The sequence below is a fragment of the Hemitrygon akajei genome, chromosome 3 (genome assembly GCF_048418815.1).
Source record: "Hemitrygon akajei chromosome 3, sHemAka1.3, whole genome shotgun sequence".
NCBI classification, from domain to species: Eukaryota; Metazoa; Chordata; class Chondrichthyes; order Myliobatiformes; family Dasyatidae; genus Hemitrygon; species Hemitrygon akajei.
The window spans coordinates 78,148,138-78,173,406 of NC_133126.1; the positions used below are offsets into that span (position 1 = coordinate 78,148,138).

At 40.3% G+C, this 25,269-nt stretch overlaps 1 protein-coding gene across 5 annotated transcripts in view; it reads right to left on the minus strand.

Moving 5' to 3' along the window:
• LOC140725132 (alpha-(1,6)-fucosyltransferase) overlaps positions 1-25,269 on the minus strand; it is an 839,166-nt gene that overhangs the window by 574,649 nt on the left and 239,248 nt on the right. The window lies entirely within an intron of this gene.

Genomic DNA, 25,269 nt, shown 5'->3' on the forward strand with positions numbered 1-25,269 from the left:
ACATGTATACTGTCAGCCATATGTGCAGGAAGCTCACCGCTCACCACAGGTTCTGGCTCCATTTTGAAGGGCCAAGGATGAAAGCAGTAAACTTATTTGTAAGACAGGAGGAACTCCAGCAGGTCAGGCAGCATCTATGGAAACGAATAAACAGTCAACGTTTCAGGTCAGACCCTTCCTCAGGACTGAAAAGGAAGGAGGAAGGTGCCAGAATGAAAAAGATGTGGGGAGTGGAAGGAGGATAGCTAGAAAGTAATAGGTAAAGCCAGGTGGGTAGGGAAGATCATGGGCTGGAGAAGAAGGAATTTAATAGGTGAGGAGAGTGGACCATAGGACAAAGGGAAGAAGATGGGGATTCATGGGGAAGTGATAGGAGGAGAGAAGAGGTAAAAGGTCAGACTGGGGAATGGAAGAAGAGGGAAAATGGAGGGATTTATTTTTACCAGAAGAAGAGATCAATATTCATGCCATCAGGTTGGAGAACATCCAGATGTAATATAAGTTGTTGCTCCTTAATCCTGAGAGTGGCCTCATTTTGGCACAAGAGGACGCCATGAACTGAGGTGTCGGAAATGGAATGGAAATTGGAATCAAAATGTTTGGCCATCGGGAACTTCTGCTTGTGGCAGATGGAGCAGAGGGTATTCAATGAAGTGGTCCCCCCAGAGACCACACTGGAAACATCAGACACAATAGATGGCTCCAGCAGATTCACAGGTGAAGTGTTGCCTCATCTGGAAGGACTGCGTGAGATGGCAGAAGTTGCAGAGAATGTTGTGCAGGATGAAGAGGCTGATGGGGTGGTAGAATGAATAAGATGAACTCTTATCTCTTCTAAGGCAGTGGGAAGTTGGGGTGAGTGTGGATGTTCAGGAAATGGAAGAGATGTGGGTGAGGAACAGAAAGCGTTGTTCTGAGAACAGACACAGCAGAGGCAAAGGAACTGAGGAAAAGGAATAGCATTTTTTTTTACAGGAGATAGGGCAGGAAGAGGTATAGCGAAGAGTCAATTTACTTATATCTGGGACTGCTCAATTCTGTCTCCAATATAATGATTCTCCATCCGTCACCAATGCAATCAGACAGCTTCAACATCAATTTCCATTTTATTGCACTTAACCTGCACTTTGTTCTTGGAAAATAACCTCTATTTTTTAAGTGATAAAGAGCAATTTTCTTGATTAAAAATAGCTTCCATTCTGTTGATTTTCTTTCACAATCGCAATGAATGAAACAAACTCTTGCAATGATTCACTGATTCTGTCTTATTGCCACAGATAGACAATTCAAGAATTTATTCTGTGAATATCTTTTCAAATTATTTCTGTAAAGCCAGGACTGGAATTCAGTTGTGAAAACTATTACATTTTCCTCACCTTGAATACTAATGGAAATCCACCATTTTAGGATCAGTGTCAAGTTTAGAGGTAACTAATGATATGACTGTTTTCTTTAAAATAAAGTCAAAAACATTGTAATATAAAATGAACATTCAAAATTATTTTCTTTTCAATAATGAATAAGCTCAATGTACCGAGCTATAATCATCACATGGAACTCAATTCAAACTGCGGAGATCATTTGTCCACATTATTATCTCGAAGGTGCCATGATTCACGGCATCAGGTTTTTTTTTCACTTAAATGAATCAGTATTATTCCAAGCACTATATTTGAAGGAATGTGCAATGCACTCGGCTCATCTCTAATGCTTCATTATTCCCTGCTGATGTTTATCATTTACGATCATGCTGGGATAATGGCTAGATAACTGTGCAGCCGTACTGCAGAAACTATCACAAGGCAATAAATAGTATTATAGAAATCCAGTAATATTTGAAAATGCATGACATTCACATATCAAGGAACAGAATATACTTAAGTAATTAATGAACTTGAGATATGCTATTGGTTTTCCATGGTTTTCACAACTGCAGATATCATAAATTATAATAAATGTGAGTTGATTTGACTTGATATCCTGCATGAAAGAAAGAAAGAGCAGGACAAATCAAGTCATTATTCTTCTTTAGAAAAGATAAAACAAGCAAGACGATGCATCTTAATAGCTTTGATACTGTACTATAAATAACAAGAAAGTCAACAACCTACGGTAATATTTTAAAATGAAAGCAACTTCTGGACTCATCCCATCCCCAGCTTAATCTGGGAGCTTCACTCAGGCCACTTATCTCTTCCAGCAGTGCTCTGCTAGGACCTCATCAATAGAATCAGCTTTGCAATCCATGCAATGGTGTAACATTGGTGCGCTTACCCATTATGCATGCCAGAACACAAAATGGTAGAGCTGATACATTCAGTAACAAGTGAATTTTAATGACAATATCTCAACTTTTCAAAGGAAGCACTCTGGTTCTGAGAATTTTCATCTCATTACTGTGAATTTCAGTCCATCAGGATTTAATTATCATTGGAGATTGGAAGATTTTAATTTTAATTTTCTTCATCTCTCTACTTTGCCTTTCAGTTCCTTCTTTATCATTTCAAAATTATTGTTTACTTCTTGATTCAGTCATTTCATATTTGAATTCAGCCATAACCACAATCCCAGCCACTGTAGTTGATCAAACCACAAGAATTCTTCACAGTTCAACATGACAATCATGACATGAAATGGTTAGCAGCTATTACAGCTTCTTTTAAAATGCGATTTCCCAAAGCACATATACAACCGATTAAGTATATCTGAATCGCTTGTTATCCAGGAAATGTGACAACCAATTTGTTTAATCAGGCTTCCCAAGCAATCATGTACTCTATCTCAGGAATATAGTTTCAAGAATAAGTAAAGACGACAAGACAATGCTTTGTTTAGCATCTGAGAGCACAGGACTACTTCATAACTTCAGTCAGATGTCAGCACGACATGGACACCAATCCACTTGGGGACTAATGTGGTCATTGTGGAACTTGAACTCATTGCCTGAGAAGCAAGGGGTCACCACATACCGCACCACATACCTCAACACATCGTTTTAAATACTGATTTTGGCTATATAGTAGATACAATATTGTATACTTCTGAACCTTATTAGCTCGCTTTGGTCAACAGCAATGGCAATTCGCACATTATGCCATTTAGAATAAATACCATGCAGGAAAAACAATTTCAATCAAAATGGAAAAATGATGTGATCCTGAAAAAGATGATACTCCTTGTAAAACAAGGACTTAGCTCAATAGGTGCTGAAGTTGATTAACTCTTACATTTCTCACATATTCTTGCTGTGCCTGTTGTACATTAGCCAAATGTAGGATAGTTATTCAAGTCAGCTGCTACCTATCCCAGAGACCGCTTGTTCCAATCTCATCAGGGAGGAGGCTACGCAGCATCCACACCAGGACCATCATACTCAAAAACAGTTACTTCCCCAAGCAGTAAGGATGATCAACACCTCCACTCACTAACCCATCCTTCCACACCCCCATCATTTCATGTCAGTCACCTTACGCACAGACACTCCTAGACATATTAGTTTTCTGGATATACAATTTATGTATATAAGCTATCTTATGTATTTATACTAATTGTGTGTTCATGTTGTTATTGTTTCCCTTATTTTATTGTGCTTGTTTTTTTGCACTGCATCCAATACCAAGTACCAATTACTTCATTCTCCTTTACACTTGTGTACTAGAAATGACATTAAACAATCTTGGTTCAGTCTAGCGATGATTTCCTTTTGTGAGGATTATAACAACTTCATTATTTTTGTGGAATATTGCAAAGCTCATTATAGATGTTTTTCTCTCTGCAGTGGGTTTCTAATTAGCATAGGATGGCAGTGATCCCCATAGAATTGAATGCAGGTCAAAATATCAGGAAAGCTTGTTCACAAGTACATTCCTTAGGGGCCAGAATATTTGCTATGTACTGAGTTGCCTGCTATAAGAGCCAAATAATTTTTTCTGCTAACTTCCAGATAATAGAGACTATTCTAAATTATTCTCATAAACACCTAGTTCTTTTGGTTTTGGCCATTTATTAATTTAAATGTTAAATAAATCTGGACATATGGGTAAATAGGTTAATTGGTCACATGGGTATAATTGGATGTTGCTGTTTGTTGGGCTGGAAGGGTCTGTTACCACACTGCATCTCTAAAATAAAATTAAATAAATAGATAGATAGATAGAGTGAAACAGCTTTGCTGGATTGCCAGGACAGAGCAATCTTTCTCTGTGGCAGGAATGAAAGTCCGTGCCTTTCTCAGAAACAAGACATTAGTGCTTGACACTGAACAAGGAAAGCCTGCAGATGTTGTAAATCTAAAATAAAGAGAGCAGAAGCAGCAAATACAGAACAGGTGATGCCAAATCTGTGCAAAGACAGTTAACATTTCATCAGAATGAGGAAAGAAGAAGTTGGGTTAAGCAGCAGTGAGATTAGTGAGAAGGAGTCTACAATGGGGATCATCACCCCAGTTATGCTGCATCAGAGATATTTTCCACACCCCTCCCCACCCACCCTGCAGCTTCAAATTCTCTTCTCTCCTCATTTCTGACAAAGAATCTTTGACTCCAAAATATCCTGGGGAGTGGGGTGAGAGCAGCCAGAAGTCATGGTACATATTGGCACCAATGACACAAAAAGAAAAAGAGAGGAGGTCCTGAAAAAAGCATATAGGGAGTTAGGAAGGAAGCTGAGAAGCAGGACCTCAAAGGTAGTAAACTCTGGATTACTGCCTGTGCCACGCAACAGTGAGGATAGGAATAGAATGAGGTGGCAGATAAACACATGGCTCAAGAATTGGAGCGGGGGCAGGGATTCAGATTTCTGGATCATTGGGACCTCTTCTGGGGCAGGTGCCTATGAGATGGCTTTTTAGAACTGCTTGTGCCTGAGCCCACTCAGGAAAGGCTATCTTAGATTGGGTGTTGTGTAATACCCAGATCTTAAGAGGGAGCTTAACGTTAAGGAACCTTTAAGAGCAGTGATCGTAATATGATTGAATTCATACTGCAATTTGAGAGAGAGAAGCATAACTCACATGTATCAGTATCACAATGGAAAAAAGGGAAATACAGAGGCATGAGAGAGGAGCTTGCCCAAGTGGATTGGTGGAGGATACAGGCAGGGATGACGGCAGAGCAGAGATGGCTGAAGTTTCTGGGAATAGTTCACATGGCACAAGATAGATATGTCCCACAGAAGTTGTTCTCAAATGGTAGGGGCGGGGGCAACCATGGCTGACAAGGGAAGTTAGAGACTGCATAAAAGCCAAGGAAAGGGCATATAAGGTAGCAAAAAGTGAGTGGGAAGTTGGATGACTGGGAAGCTTTTAAAATCCAACAAAAGGCAAATAAGAAAGCTATAAGAAGGGAAAAGAAGAAATATGAAGGTCAACTAGCCAATAACATGAAGCAGGATACAAAATGTTACTCCAATTATATAAGGAGTAAAAGGGAAGTGAGAGGTGATATTGGACTACTGGAAAATGATGCTGTTGAGGTAGTAATGGGGGACAAAGAAATGGCAGATGAGTTTAATTGATATTTTACATTTGTCTTCACTGTAGAAGACACTAGCATTGTACCAGAGGTCCATGAGTGTCAGGGTGCAAGAGTGAGTGTCATTGCTATTACAAAGGAAAAAGTGCTAGGCAAAATCAAAGGTCTTAAGATGGACAAGTCACCTGGACCAGATGGACTACATCCCAGAGTCCCAAGAAAGGTTGCTGAAGAGATAACGGATGCATTGATCATGATCTTTCAAGAATCACTTGGTTCTGGCATGGTCCTGGAGGACTGGAACATTGCAGAAGTCACTTCACTCTTTAAGAAGGAAGAAAGACATAAGAACGGAAATTATAGGCCAGTTAACCTAACCTCAGTGGTTGGGAAAGCAATGGAGTCTATGATTAAGGATGCGGTTTCGAGTTACTTTTATACTAATGATAAAACAAGTCAAAGTCAGCATGGGTTCTCTCAAGGGAAATCTTGCCTGACAAATCTGGTAGAGTTCTTCGAGGAAGTAACAAGCAGGGTGAACAAAGGAGAGGCAGTGGATGGCATTTTAGAATGGGGAAATGTTAGTGATAGTCTTATTTGCCTCTTACACAATTTGCCTAACTTCAGCAACAGCTGCCTGCGGTTAGCTTTTGTCTTTAATTCTTTCATGGGCAGCAAAGTGAATAACAAAAAGGAGAAAAGATTTAAGTCATAGTGGTTGAATAACTCAAAGTTTTGAAAACCATAAATTCAAAAACAAACTCTGAGGGCAACATGCTATTTGTCACTGTCCTCACTACTGGGAGAGATAAACCAAAGCCCTGGACCTAAAGTTTGAAACTCACTGAAATCCCATCATGATGACTGGGGAATTAAAATAACTGAATTCAAAAGATCAAAGAAAAGGTAATGTTGAAACCTTCAATAGTAGCAAAAAACTACAACTTTGATATCACTAATCCATCAGCTGCACTAACTCAAGATTCATGATTGTTTGTCATAACATTTATCAAAAGAAATCTTACATGTTTTGGCCTTTCTGTAGTGACAGCAGTGAAGCCAACTCTTCAATGGCCTTTTAACAATCCTTTCAAATCTGGCTTGAAACACTGAAGGAAGCTCATTTATGTTTGTGACATAACTTGGCTCAGGGTGATGGTGAAAGTGGTCTTCTGGATAGTTTTAGGGTAGACCATACAATCAAAACAAATCTATTTCCAAAGGATGGGATATGAAATATCTTTTGGCAACAAAATGGTGGTGTTGATCTGATTCTGTCAGTTTCCTGCACGGGTTTTGGGGATACAATTATCCAGCATTTCAAATACCACAAAATCTAAACTTCTCATGGCTAGCATGATCTGTACAATGTGAAATTGTTTCTCAACAATAACTTGAAACTTGAGCTTCAACAATACATTGAAGTCAATTTAGTTTACATTCAAGCACCTGTCATTCACTGATTCACGTGGAGCTCAATCCCAAAAGACAAATTTGTGGGAACTTATTTATTCATTTAGTGATGCAGTGTGGAGTTGGCCCTTCTAGCCTCGCCAGCCCCAGCAACTCCACACCCCCGGTTAACCCCAACCTAATCACGAGACAATTTACTATGACCAATTAACCTACCCAGTGTGACTTTGGACTGTGGGATGGAACCAGAGCACCCAGGGAAAACCCGCACAATCCACAGGGAGGATGTACAGAGACTCCTCATGGAACAGAGCCGGAATTGAACTCTGGACTCCAGTGTGCCCTGAGCTGTAATAGTATATCCACTTTCAGTTGCAAGTGTATTTGAGATTTGATATAAATTAGTTAGTTTAAATGTTTTAAACAGTTCTGCCCCATCATCAATATCAATTTCTTCCTATGATGCCTCCTGGTGCAACCTGGAATTCTTCTGAATGCTGACAGGGTATGAAGCAGGTAGTAAAACATGAGTCACGTTTGAACTAATCTTCCACCCATGGACTTAGAGCAGTACAAAGTAAAACGAATGCTTGCCTGTGAGTATCGTTTGCTGCTTCTCTTGAATCTTAAAGCTCAGTGCAATTGTAAAGGAAAGATAACACTGATAAGCAAAAGAATGGAATAGAGGCAGTACGGAGAACAGATCTTAACTCAAGAAATCAAAAAGTACTTATCTACTTGCATTAAGTGATGTTATTATCCTGATTCAAAACTGTTGTGATTATACTTCTCTTGCCTTGATAATTCTGTATGCAAATCCTCTTATCCTCAAAACTTCCCTCTGTGTTTGTCTGGTAGTTTGATGACTTTACAACCACTTGCAATCACATGGCCTCAAATAAAATGAAATAATTTACTACAAGATTTCTCTGATTTATTTTATTTGCACATACTGTTTATGTCAATTGAAATATATTTCACAATTGGATTGAATTGTAACAACAATATTGGTGAAGATTTTCTTTTGAAAACTTCTTTACATTAAGTATCAAATTTGACACCGTCAACGGTTAAACAGACAGACAGACATACTTTATTGATCCCAAGGGAAATTGGGTTTCATTACAGTCGCACCAACCAAGAATAGTGAAGAAATATAGCAATATAAAACCATAAATAATTAAATAATAAGCTAATCATGCCAAGTGGAAATAAGTTCACGACCAGCCTATTGGCACAGGGTGTCTGACACTCCGAGGGAGGAGTTGTAAAGTTTGATGGCCACAAGCAGGAATGACTTCCTATGATGCTCAGTGTTACATCTCGGTAGAATGAGTCTCTGGCTGAATGTACTCCTGTGCCTAACCTGTACATTATGGAGTGGATGGAAGTCATTGTCCAAGATGGCATGCAACTTGGACAGCATCCTCTTTTCAGACACCACCATCAGAGAGTCCAGTTCCACCGCCACAACATCACTGGCCTTACAAATGAGTTTGTTGATTCTGTTGGTGTCTACTACCCTCAGCCTGCTGCCCCAGCACACAACAGCAAACATGATAGCACTGGCCATCACAGACTCGTAGAACATCCTCAGCATCGTCTGGCAGATGTTAAAGGACCTCAGTCTCCTCAGGAAGTAGAGACGGCTCTGACCCTTCTTGTAGAGAACCTCAGTGTTCTTTGACCAGTCCAGTTTATTGTCCATTTGTATCTCCAGGTATTTGGAATCCTCCACTAGGTCCACACAGACCCCTTGGATGGAAACAGGGGTCACCAGTGCCTTAGCCCTCCTCAGGTCCACCACCAGCTCCTTAGTCTTTTCACATTAAGCTGCAGATGATTCTGTTCGTACCATGTGACACAGTTTCCCACCGTTGCCCTGTACTCAGCCTCATCTCCCTTGCTGATGCATCCAATTATGGCAGAGTCATCAGAAAACTTCTGAAGATGGCAAGACTCTGTTCATTAAATGTTTGTTCTGATTTTGTAATTAAGATAAAGAAAATTTTTGGGTTCAACTCCTGTCACTGCCTGTTAGGAGTTACTACATCCACCCCGACCTCATGGGTTTCCTCCAAGTGCTCTGGTTTCCTCCCACAGTCCGAAGACGTACTGGTTGCTCGGTTAATTGGTCATTGTAAACTGTCGTGTGATTAGACTTGAATTAAATTGGGGGATTGCTGGGTTGAAAGGCCGAAAGAGCCTACTCTGCGCTGTATCTCAATAAATAAAAATTAATTAATTAAAGAGTGCTGTTTTACAAATGAGTTTGGCAGGATAATCATTTTGAGCTGCTGCTCAACTGAATTCTTCAGATCCAACACATTTATAATTCCTATCTATCAAGTATCTTGTCTGTAAGGTACTGGGAAGAACCAACTTAAGTTTGTTTGATTAATGCTTGGATAGTTGTGAACATTTTGTAATCTTTAAGCTACCCAAATCTTTGAGTCTGTCTGTATAAACAAGAGTTTGTACAACCTTGAATCAGCAAACTCAGAAAGTGATAATGTTTGTTCTGCTACATAAATGGACCATCATGCTGAAAATAGTGATTGCCTCAGGTATGGGGGGGGGGGGGGGGTGCAGGGGCTACTGCACAGGACCGAAAGAAGCTGCAGAAAGTTGTAAATCTAGTCAGCTCCATCTTGGGTACTAGCCTACAAAGTACCCAGGACATCTTTAGGGAGCAGTGTCATGGAAAGGCAGCGTCCATTATTAATGAACTCCAACACCCAGGGCATGCCCTTTTCTCACTGTTACCATCAGGTAGGAGGTACAGAACCTGAAGGCACACACTCAGCGATTCAGGAACAGCTTCTTCCTGTCTGCCATCCGATCCCTAAATGGACATTGAACCCTTTGACACTACCTCACTTTTTAAATATACAGTATTTCTGATTTTTGCATGTTTTTTAATCAGTTCAATAAATGTATACCGTAATTGATTTACTTATTTAGTTATTATTATTATTTTATTTTATTTATTTTTCCTCTCTATATTGTGTATTGTATTGAACTACTGCTGCTAAGTTAACAAATTTCACATCACATGCCGGTGATTCTGAGCTTTACAAACAAAATTGCCATTTTATTTTTAAATATTTTGCCCCTTTATAGAATTAGCCATCAACAGATTTGCGGCACTTTGAAAAGGAGTTTGTAGCATGAATACACGTCAAGGTCACCACTGTAGGGGGAAAAAAATAGGAAACCTTATATCTGTCAACTTCCGCTAGGTGTAAGTGTTCCAGGAAACTACATTGAAATTTCCCCATTCACCCACTGCTTCTTTGACAAAAGACCCATTCCTGAGCAAAATGAAAAAAGACTAATTCCTGAGTAAAATGGGGCTTCTGTTCACTTTCAGAAAAGAGCAGACGACCAGGAAACATGCTAGGAAAATTTCCACTAATTATATTTTCCAATGAATTTCTGTAAGTCAGCCAGTTATGAGTGAAAGCTGTGTGTATATTTCCACAAAGTAAACCCCTTGGAGAATTCTATACAGTGCTGTGAATTTGTTATGAAAAAGCTACCTACATTTTTGGAATAAAGTGCTCTGAGAACTTGGCGACATTGTGAAAGGACATTTTCTTATATAAAGCCACGAAGAGGGCTTATGAACCATGCTGTGGATCAGAGGTACCATCACCCCTATTCAATTGTAGATAATATACTTCAGCAAAAACAAGAGTCTAGTCTGTCACCTCTAACATGTGCTTTGGACAAGCAAATTAGAATTTGACAGCCTTTCCAGATGATGGATATTATCCTACATTTAAAACCGTATTCCTGACCTAGAGTCAGCGAGCTGCAAATCATTGTGACTGAAAACCCCTCCAGCTTCACAACTGTTTGATTCAGTAGAGCTGTGTTGGTTGGCAATGGCTACAGCATTTCCTGATGAGCTATTATAGATGGCAGGGGAGACCTAAAAATGAGAGAGAGGGCAAAGAGCGTCATTTTGATTGAGACATAGATGAAATTCGGATTTTTTTCATTTTGTATGAACTCATCTTTTAGCTGACATCCTCAGCAAGTATCGTAGCTGAAGTTAAATGCTAATTCCACTTGGAGATGGAGGTAAATGAGAACTGGGGTGGATATTACCTGTAGCCTCGAGACAGTCATTCTATTATTTATCTCTCTCTGGACTTGATAAAGCTACATACCAGCTGCTACCACAGCAGAGTGAGCCGACTGTTCCCAAGATAGTATTAATGGCGTTGTGGCTGCTTGCAAGGAAAATGATGGCAGTGTTTTCAACTTTTGTGTGCCTTGAAGTGAGAAACAACATGTCTATATCTGAAGCGATGTGGTGTCATCACTCATTCTCTTTTGGTGCTACATATATGAACAACAAACGCATCTAATTGTTCAAGCAGTGTTATTAAGACTCTTCTTCAATCCATATTTACATCTGCTCCCAAAAGCTGCTCAATTCCCCAACCACCGCAACAAGTACCCCATTAATAATTCTTGCTTAGAATATGATCGTCACTGGCGAGGGCATTTAATGGAGGGTGGTGGCGAGCCAATATTTTCAGAACACGGTGTTGTGTTTGTTGAGGAAGCTGAGAGATGTTGAATAATTGATGAAGGTGCAATATAGCCCCAAATCAGAGTGGTGTGCCATTTAGGAATTTGAACATGGTCATGTTACCAAGATCCTGCTGCTTCCAACTATTTCCCTTTCCAATCCTCCCTGTATGGTACATTTGTAGATGTAGTTGTTTACATTTGTAAACTTACAGTGTAGTGTAGACCTCCATTAGTCTCGATAGACCATGGATTTGTACTTTGGCCTGGCCAAGGTTTTTTTATGGAAGACTGGCAGTTGCCCAAGCTGCAAGTCTCCCCTCTCCACGCCACCAATGTTGTCCAAGGGAAGGACACTAAGACCCATACAGCTTGGCACCAGTGTCGTCGCAGAGCAATGTGTGGTTAAGTGCCTTCCTCAAGGACACACACACAGCCTCAGCCAAGGCTCGAACTAGCGACCTTCAGATAACTAGATATGTAGATTCCTCAGTAGTTACATTTTTAGCACATCTTTTCACAGTCAGTATCAGCTTAACAGTTGGAAGCAACTATTCAAGAATTGCTTGGACAGGCATTTAATTTCTTTTAACATAACATAAATAGATCACCAGCAGTGGAGAGGGTGTGGAGAGTGATTCCAAGTACTGAGCAGCTGCCGATCAGAGGACTCTGATCTATGGGTTGTTCCCAGGGACATACACACAGACAGGCATTAAATGCCCTTTGGTCTGGCCGAAACTTAGTGTTCTCCCAACGCATCCAGATGTCTGGATGCACATTTTTGGTTACAGGAGTACATATTAAGAAACACACTGAGGCTTGGTGCAAACACTACGTGGGCTTGGTGGGAAAGAACCACAGGGTTCTTTCACGACTGAATGGAGCAGCTGGACTGGGTAAAGAAGCCCATTTGTTATTGTTATAGTGTGCCACCTAAGAGGTAACAGTGCTAGAGATTTTAAGAAATATAATAGAACATTACTTAACGCATTGTCAATGAATGCAAGAATGAAAAGGCATTGCACGGTTTATTCTTGTAACTTTTTTATTTCGAACAGAATTTATTTTGGTTTAAAAATTTGTTGTGAAATAGCATCTTACACATAGCAGAACTGAAGCTTCAAATGAAAACTGACAATTAAAATCAGGAAACACGAGGAAATCTGCAGATGCTGGAAATTCAAACAACAACACACACAAAATTAAGATCAGGATTCACAAGACTAATGTTGGAAATGGAATCGATTTATTATTACCCTATGAACTATGAAAATCTTTTGTTTGCATGCTATCAGACAGTTTGGCTTTTGTATAAGCAAGAATAAGATCTTTATGGGACCAGGAACCATTGAAATCAGCAAGTTTCTTTGTGAGTGAGTTTCACTTGGGTCAACAAAAAGAAGTGAGGTTTAAACAGAGTGGCCACTGAGGGAGCAGCCACTGTTGGTGTGAAACAGAGTTCGACTGGGGAGCAGAGGCTCTGCCACAAGAGGCTTTGAGTAGAAGCGGTGGAGCTCAAGGGCCTGGGAAGCCATTTTAGATTGGCCATTTGATGAGTTGGCCAGTGTAGGAGTCTGTAGCTTTGGTTTAAGAGGCTTCGTCAAGGAGGCACAGGAAAGTAGAGGGTAAGGCTTTTTTTTAAACACAGTCATTAATCAGACTAAAATGAAGTGAGGATGCAGGATCAAGCAATATGTTATACCTGCATAATGTGGAAGCTGGTGGACTTCATTGTGGTTCCTGGTAACCACAAGAATTGTTTGAGGAACTTCAGCTCAAAGGTGATGACCTGGAATCTGAGCTGCAAAACCTGTGATGCATCAGGGAGCGAGAAAGCTGCCTGGACATTGTTTTTCAGGAGGTAGTGACTACTTCAGATTCTGTCTGTGGCCAGGGATAAGCGGGTGTGACTGAAAGTGAAAGGTAGAACTGGAGGAGCCTCGGACCTTACGCTTGCCCTACAGGGCTTGTGATTGTTGCTCCCTACGAGGATCAGACTGAGGCTATAAGAAGGATGAGCAATGGAACTGTGGCACCATGGTCCAGGGAGCCATTCTGGAAAGAGGTCGGGGGGGGGGGGGCAATGTAGGTGTAATTGGGGTAGTATAATCAGAGGAATAGACACAATATTCAGATTGTTAAGGATTGAGAGTCCCAAGGCTGTGCTGCCTGCTTAGTATCCTGCTTCAGGACATCTCATCTGATCTGCAGGGGAACATGGAGTGAGAGGGGAAATTGCAGTTGTGGTAAATATGAGTCCCAATGACGTAGGTAGAATGAGGACAGATGTTTTGCTGAGGGAACTGAAGTAACTAGGGACTAAATTAAAAATCAGAACCAAAAAGATAATAATCTTTGGATTGCTAGCTGAACCATATGCAAATTTGCACAGGGTAAAAGAGATCAGAGTGGCTCAAAGATTAGTATGGGACAAATGGACTTGAATTTGTGGGACATTGGCACCAGTATTGGGGAAGGAGGGAAGGGCTCCATCTGAACCATGCTGGGACTAAGATCCTGACAAAAAGCATAACTAGGCCTATGACTAGAGAGTTTAAACTAAATTGTACATGTTGGGGGGGTGGGGGTGGGTGGAGGGGTTTTAATAGCTTGGAAAAGAATGGATAAAGTAAAAGGGAAGGAGAGTGCAGGAGATCAAATAAAAGAGAAAGATTTAGAAAGGAATAATAATTTAAATTCAGGCAACACATGCAATATTGAGAAGTGTGGTGCCGAATACAGGACTGAAGGTATGTTTGAATGCACACAGTGTACAAAATAAGGTAGATGATCTTGAAGAGCAGTTAGAAATTGTCAGGTATGATGTGGTGGGCATCACCGAGCCAATGTTCATAGAAGATCGTAGTTCTGTGCTTAAAACCCATTGATAAACATTCTATTGAAAGAACAGGTAGGTAGGCAGAGGGGTTGGAGGCGGAGGCTAAGCAGGTGCCCAAGGGTGACCTGCCCTGCAGGCTAGCGCAGGAAAGCACTGTCTTCCACGTCCTTAGGTGGAGACTTATCTCCACCCCACCACCCTGGCAGTAAGCAAATGTTTACTTCAGATATATAGAGAGTAGAGAAAGAGATATATAAAGAGTAGAAGAGGGGCAAGAGTGGTCATCAGATCACTGGAAATGACTCTGGAGATGTAGTAATGTGGGACAAAAGAAATGGCAGACAAGCTAAGTATGTTGCATCTGTTTTCACTGTGGAAGGCACCAGCAGTATGTGGAAGGCACCAGCAGTATCCAGAAATTTGAGGGATTTGGGGGCAAAAATGCACATGAACATATACATTTGAAGGAAACATTGCATATATAGTTATTAACCAATAATATGATTAGACATAATGGGACTATTGCACACACTCCTGAAACAAACTGTTCCTATTTTACGCTTGCCATAACATGATTAGCAATCAAAAGTGGGAGAAAGCCTGACATTTCCTGTCAGGAAACAAGAAACAAAGCTGTAGGAATAAATATGTTTAAACCAATAGGTCAAGAGCTTGTGAAGAAGATCAATTATTTGGTAGTGTGCTGATCATGAAGATAGTCGGAGGATACTGAATGATTTTGATCACTTGGCAGGATTGGCAAAAGAATGACAAAAGGAATTTAATCTTGCCAAGCACAAGGTGATCCATTTTGAAAGAACTAATAAGGTTAGAATGTATACAATAAATGGTAGAGTCCAAATTCAGGAGTCCCTGAAGGTGTCAGGTACATAAGGTAGCACAGGGGGTAAACAAGATACAAGGCTTCATTATCTGGGAACAGAATGTAAGAGCAGGAAAGTTATGTGGCAAGTTTATAGAACAGTTGTTGTTAAGTCCCATCGAGTTATCCTCAACTCATGGTAACCCTGTGGATTGTTGCCCTAAATGAATTTTGAACCTCACAAAGGCAGTTCATTGTACGTTTGTAGATAACATTGCATTCATAGCTGTCCTTATTGTATCCATCCATCTGATTAGTGGCCAAGCATGATCTCCTTTTCCAGGGAGCTGTTTCTTCACATGATGTGCCCAAAGTACAATAGGCAACGTCTTGTCATTTGAGCCTCCAGACACACGAGACTTTGTTTGATCTCATTGAGGGCCGATTCATTTGTTCTGTGAGTTTCACTGGATGTGTAGTATTTTTCTCCAGCATCACAGTTCAAAGGCATTGATATGTTTCCTATCCTTCTTCTTTACCATCCAACTTTCACATCCATATAACATCATTGAGAACACCATCGCCTGCACACGTTGAATCTTTGTAATAGAGATGGATTCCTGTTCTCGAGCATCTTCTCTAAATCCTTCATGGTTGCTTGGCCAAGGGTGCTTCTTCGTTGGATTTCTCGAGTGCTTAATGCTTCAGTGTTTATCATGGATCCAAGGTAAGTTGAAACTGTCAACCACTTCAATTTCCTCTCCATCAAAATTCAAATTGTTAGTGCTGCCAGTAGGGCAGTAGTCATAATCCTAGTCTTCTTCAAGTTAAGGTGCAGATCCATTTGAGGTTATGTTCCTTTAGCAGTTGCTTTGGGTCTTCTTCGTTTTCAGCCAGTATTGTTGTATCACCAGTGTAACAAAGGTTACTGATGATTCTGTCACCAATTCTCCATCTATATTCCTGCTTCTCTGAGATGTCCTCAGAATACAAATTAAACAGGCAGGAGGAGAGAATACAGTTTTGTCGTACCCCTTTATGGATGCTGAACCATTCTGCTTAGAACAGTACAGAACTGCATGGAACAGTAACACACACAAGGTGCTGGAAGAACTCAGTAAGTCAGGCAACATCTATGGAAATGAATAAACAGTCAACATTTCAGGTTGAGACCCTTCTTCAGAACTGGAAAGGAAGGGGGAAGACACCAGAATAAAAAGGTTGGGGTAGGGGAAGGAGGTGAAGCCAGGTGCTTGGGAAAGGTAAAGGGATGGAGAGGAAGGAATACACCAACATGTAGAAATGGGACTTAAACTGTTTGCTTACCAGAATGTTCTGCTTTTGGCAGATGGAGCAGAGGTGCGGTATATAATGATAGCAACAGTAGTTAAAACCGCAGCTGGTGTACTATGTGCAGCTTTGATCATCACATTTTAAACAGGATGCAATTGCATTGAAGATGTTACAGAGGAAATATTGTGAATCGATCCTGGATAGAACAACCTTGTTGCTTGTGGAAAGAAGTCTGCGGGGATGCCTGATCTAGATGCATTAGATTATGAGAGGCCCAGATAGATTTAAAAAGCACTTCCCCATTGCAGAGTTGTCCAAAACTAAAGGATATCCATATTAGGTTGGGGTAGGAGGTTTAAAAGGAAGAGTATTTACCCCCCCCCACACCTCTGAGGGTGGGGAGAATTCAGAACATACTATCCAAGCAGGGGATTGTCATACCATTCAAGTATCCAGGCAAACACTTGTGTCACATATTGCAGGCTACACATATTATAGTTCAGTGCTTGGTGGTCAACGTGGTTTAACAAAGGGCCTGCTTTCATGCTGTGAGAGTCCATGACCATATTTATGCTTACAACCAGTCAGATCACGAGACCTCAAATCCATTGCTTCTGTGCTTGGAAAAATTGAGAAATCAGCTATCAACTGGTCCAGAGACAAAAACTGCCTCTGATGTTCAAAATTTTAAAATATGCTCAATAATTTACAAGTTGTAAATATTCATGTTCAATACAAGAATCAAATGAAAACAGCTGTTCAAACAGGACCTACGGGCAAGGGTGCTGTGTTGCAGGGAAATGAGGAACTGTTGTGTTCTGTGTTTTACCAAGTTGTGGCTTACTCAGAGTACGCCAGATATGGTGATCAGACCTGAAGGCTTCTCGATACACAAGATGCACAAACTGCTGATTTGGAAAAGGCAAAAGGTAGAAGTGTATGCTTCATGATAAACTCTGTGGCATTCTGATGTGGTGGTTTTGTCATACTTGTGTACCTCTGACCTTGAACACCTAACGGTCAAATATCAACCGTTCTATTTACCAAGATAGTTATCCTTCATGATCTGACCGTAGTGTACATTCTACAAGTGTTCAACTATAATCAAGCATTTGAGATCCTACCTGATGCCATCACCAAACAAGAAACAGTTCACCCCAATGCATTGTTTGAAGAAATCCTTACCCAATTACCATCAGCATACAATCTGTAGCACTAGAGATCCCAACACACTTAGACCACTGGTATACTAAGTAAGGAATGTCTGTCATTTCATACCCAGACCATATTTTGGGTAATCTGATCACTTAGCTGTCTTTTTCCTATCTGTATACAGGCAGAGGCTGAACAGCAGGGTTCCAGAGATTAGGACAACAAAGAGGCAGTTACTGGAGGCAGAGGAGCAGCTACGGGATTGTTTCATTTCACATTGTTGGACTGGGCCATGTTCAAAGACTCATCTGTGGACCTGAATAAATACACCATGATTATCACAGACTTTATAAAAGCAGTCACATATGGGTGTGTCCCCACAAAATCATTCAGAGTCTTCGCCAACCAGAAGCCCTGTCTGAACCATGAGATCCACAAAGTGCTGAGGGCCAGATCACAGGCATTCAAGTCTAGTGACCAAGTTCTGAGAGGACCAGGTACAATCTCCAGAAAGCCATCACATAGGTATAGTGCCTAATCTGGACTAAACTTAAATCAATGAAGGATACTCAACAGCTGGCTTCTCATCTTAAAAAGTGAAATCAAGCAACACTAGTGACACCAGGGCTTCAATTCCAGACTAATTCAATGCCTTCCATGCTCGCTTTGACTGTCAAAACAAGGAGGATCCATCAAGAACTATCAGAGTTCCTGATGGCCCTATGATGTCAGTCTCTGAGGCTGACATGGGAGCATCCTTCAGGTAGGTGAACTCACGGAGAACATCCAGACCAGATGGGGTACCAGGATGACTACTAAAGGCCTGTGCTGATCAACTGGCTGGAGTGTTCATTGAAATCTTTAACCTCTCACTTCAACATTCTGAGGTACCCACCTGCTTCAATTATACCAGTGCCTCAATGACTATTACCCAGTGAAACTTAAATCCACAGTGGCAAAGACTTTGAGAGAGGTTGGTGATGATCAACTCCTGCCTGTGAAGCAACTTGCATCCACTCCAATTTGCCTATCGGCATAGCAGATGCCATTTCATTGGCTTTTCATTCAACTTTGGAACATCTGGACTGCAAAGATGCATACATCTTTATTGACTACAGCTTGACATTTCAATACTATCATCCCCTAATGATAGTATTGAAATATAAATGAAACTAATCAATAAGCTTCAAGACTTTTGCCTCAGTACCTCCTTATGGAACCGGATCCTGGATTTACTCACTTGGAGACCCCAGTTTATTCAGATTGGCAACAACATGTCCTTCATAATGTCCATCAACACAGGTGCACAAGGCTCTGCCCTTAGCCTACTACTCTGTTTACTTTACACTTATGATTCTGTAGCTAAGTACAACTCTAATGCATTATTTAAGTGTGCGTAATAACACCACTGTCATAGGCTAAATCAATGATAGTGAAGAATAAGCATACAGGAGGGAGATTAAAAATCTGGCTGAGCCGTGTCACAACAACAATCTCTTACTCAGTGTCAGCAAAACCAAGGAGCTGATTATTGACTTCAGGAGGAGGAAGCTGGAGCTCCATGAGCCAGTCCTCATGGGGACATCAGAGGTACAGAGAGTTAGCAACTTTAAATTCCTCAGTGCTATCATTTCAGAGGACCTGTCCTGGGCCCAGCACACAAGTGCAATTGAAAAGAAAGCATGGCAGCACCTCTACTTTCTAAGAAGATTGCAAAGATTCAGTATGACATTTAAAACTTGACAAACTTCTAAAGATGTGTGGTGAAGAGTATACTGACTTGCTGCCTCACCGCGTAATACGGAAACACCAATGCACTTGAATGGAAAATCCCACAAAATGCAGTGGATACGGCCCAGTCCATCACAGGTAAAGCCCTCCCCACCACCAAGCACATCTACACAGAGCACCGTCACAGGAAAGCAGCATCCTTCATCAGCAACCCCACCACCCAGATCATGCTCACTGTTATCAGTGTCTTTCTACCCTTGCCATTTCTTAACTCGACCCATAAGGATTCTACCTCTTCTGATCCTATGTGCCTTCTTTCTAGTGATTTGATATCATTGCTTACCATCAGGGCCACGCCACCCCCTTTACCCACCTTCCTATCTTTCCTATACACAGTGTATCCTTGGACATTCAGCTCCCAATCACATCCATCATTTAGCCATGACTCAGTGATGGCCACTATGTCATATCTTTCAACCTGTAGCTGTACAAGACTTCTCACTGCTATCATCAGGAAGGAGGTACAGGAGACTCAGGACACATAACACCAAGTTCAGGAACAGCTATTCCCCTCAACTGTCAGGTTCTTGAACCAGTAGGGAAAATTCCACTTGCCCCATCACTGAACTGTTCCCACAACCTACGGACTCACTTTGAATGACTCTTCATCTCACATTCTCGATATTTATTGCTTATTTACTTAGTCATTTATTATTTTTTTCTTTCTCAGACAGACAGACATACTTTATTGATCCTGAGGGAAATTGAGTTTCATTACAGCCGCACCAACCGAGAATAGTGAAGAAAAATAGCAATATAAAACAATAAATATTTAAATAATTATTTATTTCTTGTTGTATTTGTACAGTTTGTTTTCTTTTGCACAGTGGTTGTCTTCCCTATGGTGCAGTCTTTCATTGATTCTATTACGGTTATTGAGTATGCCTGCAAGAAAATGAATCCCAGGGTGATATATGGTGACAATGGTACTTTCATAATAAATTTACTTTGAGCTTGAACTTTTGAACAATGAATTTCTAACACAGTAGTACTCAGACCATAACACTACAGTTTTTCTTTTCATAATGCCTATTTTCTATTAAACTCCCACATTGTTTTAGCAAGACAATTTGCAATGATATGCCTAAAGGCAAGGTTTGATTTCCAAATCTCTGGTGTCACAATTAATACTGCAATGCAGCCCAAGGTCTTTCCAACTGAAGGATTTGCTAATTGTCCTGCCGCAGAATCAAACTTCAGGCAACTTTCTAAATCATGAGAGTTTTTTTTTTACCTGCTCTCTTGAAAGCACACAGCTTTGTTGCCAAGGTGAATACCTACCCTTTACTGCAAAGGCCCAGGAGAATGAACAGGAATGGGATAACCTGGGATTTTGAAGGAATACTAACTTAACATAGCAGTCAACATAAAAATATAGATGAAATCAACTTGGATATTAAAAAATACATTTCAAATATAATCATTAACATTTTTCTGGCTTTAACTGAAGAGCTAACTTTGATAAATTTGATTTGTACTTTTGCAGAATACAATTTACATTGAACTGCTGAAAGGTAAAAGAATTCATTCAAGCTGAATCATTTACAGCAATCAGAATGGGGTACCTGTCATTTCAATAATCATTGCTGGATCAGAACTCAGAGCACTCAGGGTAAAAACAGTAAATTCATTAAAGGCACTACAATACCTATTCATTCAGTCACTACAAATATTACACAGTTCAGTCTAGCCTAATTTCTTCCAAGTAGTCTATCTTCAATTTCTTTGCCCTGCTCATTTTTGTAGAAATAACCCAGAAAGTTCAATTTCCTTTCTCAAGTCTGATGTTATTCACAGCGCCAAGTTACAACTGCCCCAACTGCCTCTCCTGGTATTCTTCACATCCGAGCCTTGACAAAGAGAGCTCTAACTTCCTCCTTTATACTTTCCCAAAACTAATGGAAGTGAAGGACAAATAGCACCATGAGTAACACTACAGGATTCTGGAAATTGTTATGTCCAGTACTAAAATTATATGAGGCCAGACCTGGCATTTCCCTCCTGCTGGTCAACACCAAGGTCGATGTACCCATCTTTGCTGGGAAACCAAGAGGCACATTAACATGCACATAATTCCCTGAGTGGCCATGTGGATTCTTTTGCTTAGGGAACATAATAGACATGATCTAAACTGTTTCACCATAAGATACAGGAGCAAAATCGGCTACTTGGCCCATTGAATTTGCTCTGCTTTGACAACTCCAGAATGCAGAGACCAGCATCAACCTCAGAAAAGCTTTTTCCACTATCAGTCAGATAGACTGTGGAGCACCCTTCTCAGATTTAGCTGCCTGCAGAAATATGCCTTCCATTGCAGATCAGCAACAACAAGGCATGCAAGTTGTGACCTTAACCAATAGGTTTACGACTGATCCAACCTCGGTGGAGATGGATATCAAGCAAAGAATTATTATTCATCAATCTCAAAGTGTACTTGATCGCGAACAAGCTAGACTGGAGCACATCTGCACAACAAATGGAAAACCAGTCAAACATACCCCATCCACAGAGAATCAGTAACATCCCAAATTCAGTCATCAAACTGTTGAACATAGACAATGCTTTTATTTACATTTGTGGAGCCCGAGATGCAAGCCATTATCAACATGTTTACTGAAGAGTACTGGAGATCACCCACTAAGCAAAGGTTCTGTACTAACCTGAACCTCCTATACAATACTACACCATCTCCCAGAAATAAAGTCCCACAATGACTACCTGGAAAATGTAAATCACATCCCTTTTCTCAGGAGTTGACTCTCAAAGGCTGACAGCAAAGACAAAATTGACCATCACCTTTTCTGTTCTGGCACAGTTATGAGCTGACAAGCAGAAGAGAGAGATCACGATGTCAAACCTGACACAAAGCTCTCGATCCAGTAGGTACCAGTGATGTAAACGTTTCTGACTCCTGACTACCTACAGCAAGCATTTCAAGTCACAGGAAAGATAGAGCTGGCTCTCCAAGATCCACCCAAATTCGCTGGCAGGATAAGCAAACCAACTACCTGTGATTCTATAGATCTGAATCAAAATTCTTACCCCACTCAATTTGCCCTGAATGCCATACAATTGAATTACCAACACCAAACTCCTGAAACACTTCTCTGCTCTCTGTCAAGACAAGGGATTATCAAGTGAACACAGGGGAGTAGGTTCTCAAAGCTTCCTGGTTCTTAGGAAGTACTGACCAATAGCTAAAGCAGCAACATTCAGGATGGTATTAGAGCCCAGAGTTTCTTCTGGTAGGAACACTCAAAAGTCAGAACGAATGGCAGAAATGAGTATCTCTCACATTACCATCCACCCACCCCATTAAGCACGACCTCTCCCACTTCAGCTGTGGCACAACCTTCAGATCAATCATTAGACACTTTCAAACTCTGTGGTGGTAAGGGATCCTCAACCCTGGGGAAAATATCTGAGGAGGGGAAGCATGTTTTCTTGCCCATTAGCTTGTGTGTACATACCGTATGTGCAAGTCTACACACGTGCTATGTGTGCAGAACTTTAAGCATGAAAATTAACTCAATCTTTAAAGATAATTCTCATTCTGAGCTGTCAGCATCAGGTGGGGAACTGTCTGTTGGGTCTGAACCCTCAATAGGATTAACATTCATTACAGGCATTCCCAACTACCAAGCAAGGAAATTCAAGAGCAGGGTTGTCAAAGACAAAAAGAAGAGGTCAGAAAATCATAAAACTTCAACAGAATTAATTTTCAGAGGACTATGGATATAAAAAGAGCATGTGGACTGAGGCAGTGAACCTCAGACCTACATCAAAACCAAAGGAGAAACTTTGTCTTGAACTGGGTAATATTGCCCAACCCAAGTACTGCAGATCAGGTATCTGGGTGTAACCCCTGGCCCCAGCACTGTAGACTAGTGAGCTGGGCACAACCTCCTGACCCTACCAAAATTTATCATATAGCATGATAGAATCAGTTAGATGACAGACTAATGCCTGACACATCTCTTTGTGGAATATGAACATAGTGCTGACTACCTAATGCAGGGGTTCCCATCCTTTTGTATGCCATGGACAACCTACCATTAACCGAGGTGTCCATGGACCCCAGGTTGGGAACCCCGAATCTAATATAACTTCAGATACAATATTATGTAGTTATTCAGCCTGTTGAGGATTCCACTATCAAATTAGGTCACATATGACTGATACTTCAGTTAATTTATCTGTATTTGCTCATATCACCCATTATTAAAACCTGTTCCCAGGTAAATTTTGGAAAAAAAAAACTGACTATGAGACCAACAATCTGATCAATCTGCATTTTTATTTCAACTTTTCATCAGTCTTTGTGTGAAAAGAGACTTCCTGTTCTTACACCTGAAATATTTGCCGCTAATTTTAAGGTCAAAACTGTCTATTCTGCATTTCCCTATCTTTGAAATTAGATTCTCTCTTCCTGGCCTACTAAATCTCTGAATTATTTTAATTATCTTAACTTTTTAACAATCCAATGAGTTCTGCAACTTGGTGAGACAATTTGTTAAAAATTCTCAACATGGAATTAAGTAACAACTTGAATAAGAAAACAGAGCAGCACTGTCAATGTAATGATAGCCTGTTTTGTCACAAATTTAGAGGAAGAGTGAGGTTTCAATTCCCTAATCCAACCTGCCCAATTCAGATTTCACCAAAAGTATGACAAAGGCCAGGCAGCCAAAAAATGTTCAGTAAATGGTTTAGTCATCGAGACCTTGTGGGTCAATTGTAACTAAGTCTACGCACATGCTGCTGTAGATCTGAAATCTCAACCGACAGGAAACAGGATGTGAGCTAAACTCATGCCAAGTTCACAATTTCACATCACCACTTATGGGCTATGAGGTGCAGCAATGTTGCCTTACAAGCACATCACCTTGCTTGTCTGCAAATTTTTGTCTTTCCCATTAAGAAAATACCACTCTAGAATCCAAAGAAAAAATAACAGTTATTCTAGTTAATGTCCTTTTGCCATCATTTTGTCTGCCTAATTAATCTCTCTTTGTAATTCCTTCACATCTTCTTTTAAATTATTGTTACCCTAAAATGCATCAGGAGGACAAGAATAAGCCAAGGCTCTAGCAAATTTTCTTGAGAAACAGAGCACATCACATCTATGCAGAGAAGGAAGCCATTTGATGCAAGGACAGCATTAAGTTTCCAAAATTAACCCCACATTTAAACTGCTAAAATGTTTACTTATTATGAAAGCATTTTGAAGATGCAATTAATTCATTGGTTTACCATTTTCACTTCAAAATAAAATGAGTTCTAATATTGACACACATAGTTCTAACTTTGTGAAGGCTGACAAATATGTAGAGATATAGTGATCAGGTGATGAATTTAGACACCATTGTGCAGCTAACAGATTTCCTACATCACCACAGCTCTCTTCATCGAATGCAATGATATGGCTGAGAATTCAGTTCCCTAAAACTTCAGATCAATTATTTGCTTCATTCACTCCAGTAATTACAGAATCAAGAAACAAAACCCCACTTCTATCCCACCAACACTCCGTTCCTCATCCCTCATGTCTTCTAATTCTTCCACCATTTCAGAAACCACCATGTGATGCACATCATGAATTATCAGTTTGTCCCCAGTGATAATGCAGTTTTTCAAAAAACTATACATCCAGAGATTGCACTAGAATACATATCTAGCCCTTTCTTGGCTGTAGTTCATTTTCTTAGCATACTTGTTTACACAGAAGTCATTCATTAAATTCTCCACAGTATTCTGAGAAACAATTTTTATTTCCCAACATGGCTTAACTATAAACACTGCTTTCAAAACACTCTTAACATACTCAATATTAAACTTAATTCACATCCTCTTTGAATAATAACTACGTGGGAGACATTTTTTCAGAAGATATTTGGAAGATGGTGACACACAATTTGTTTTTATTCACCTTTCCATTG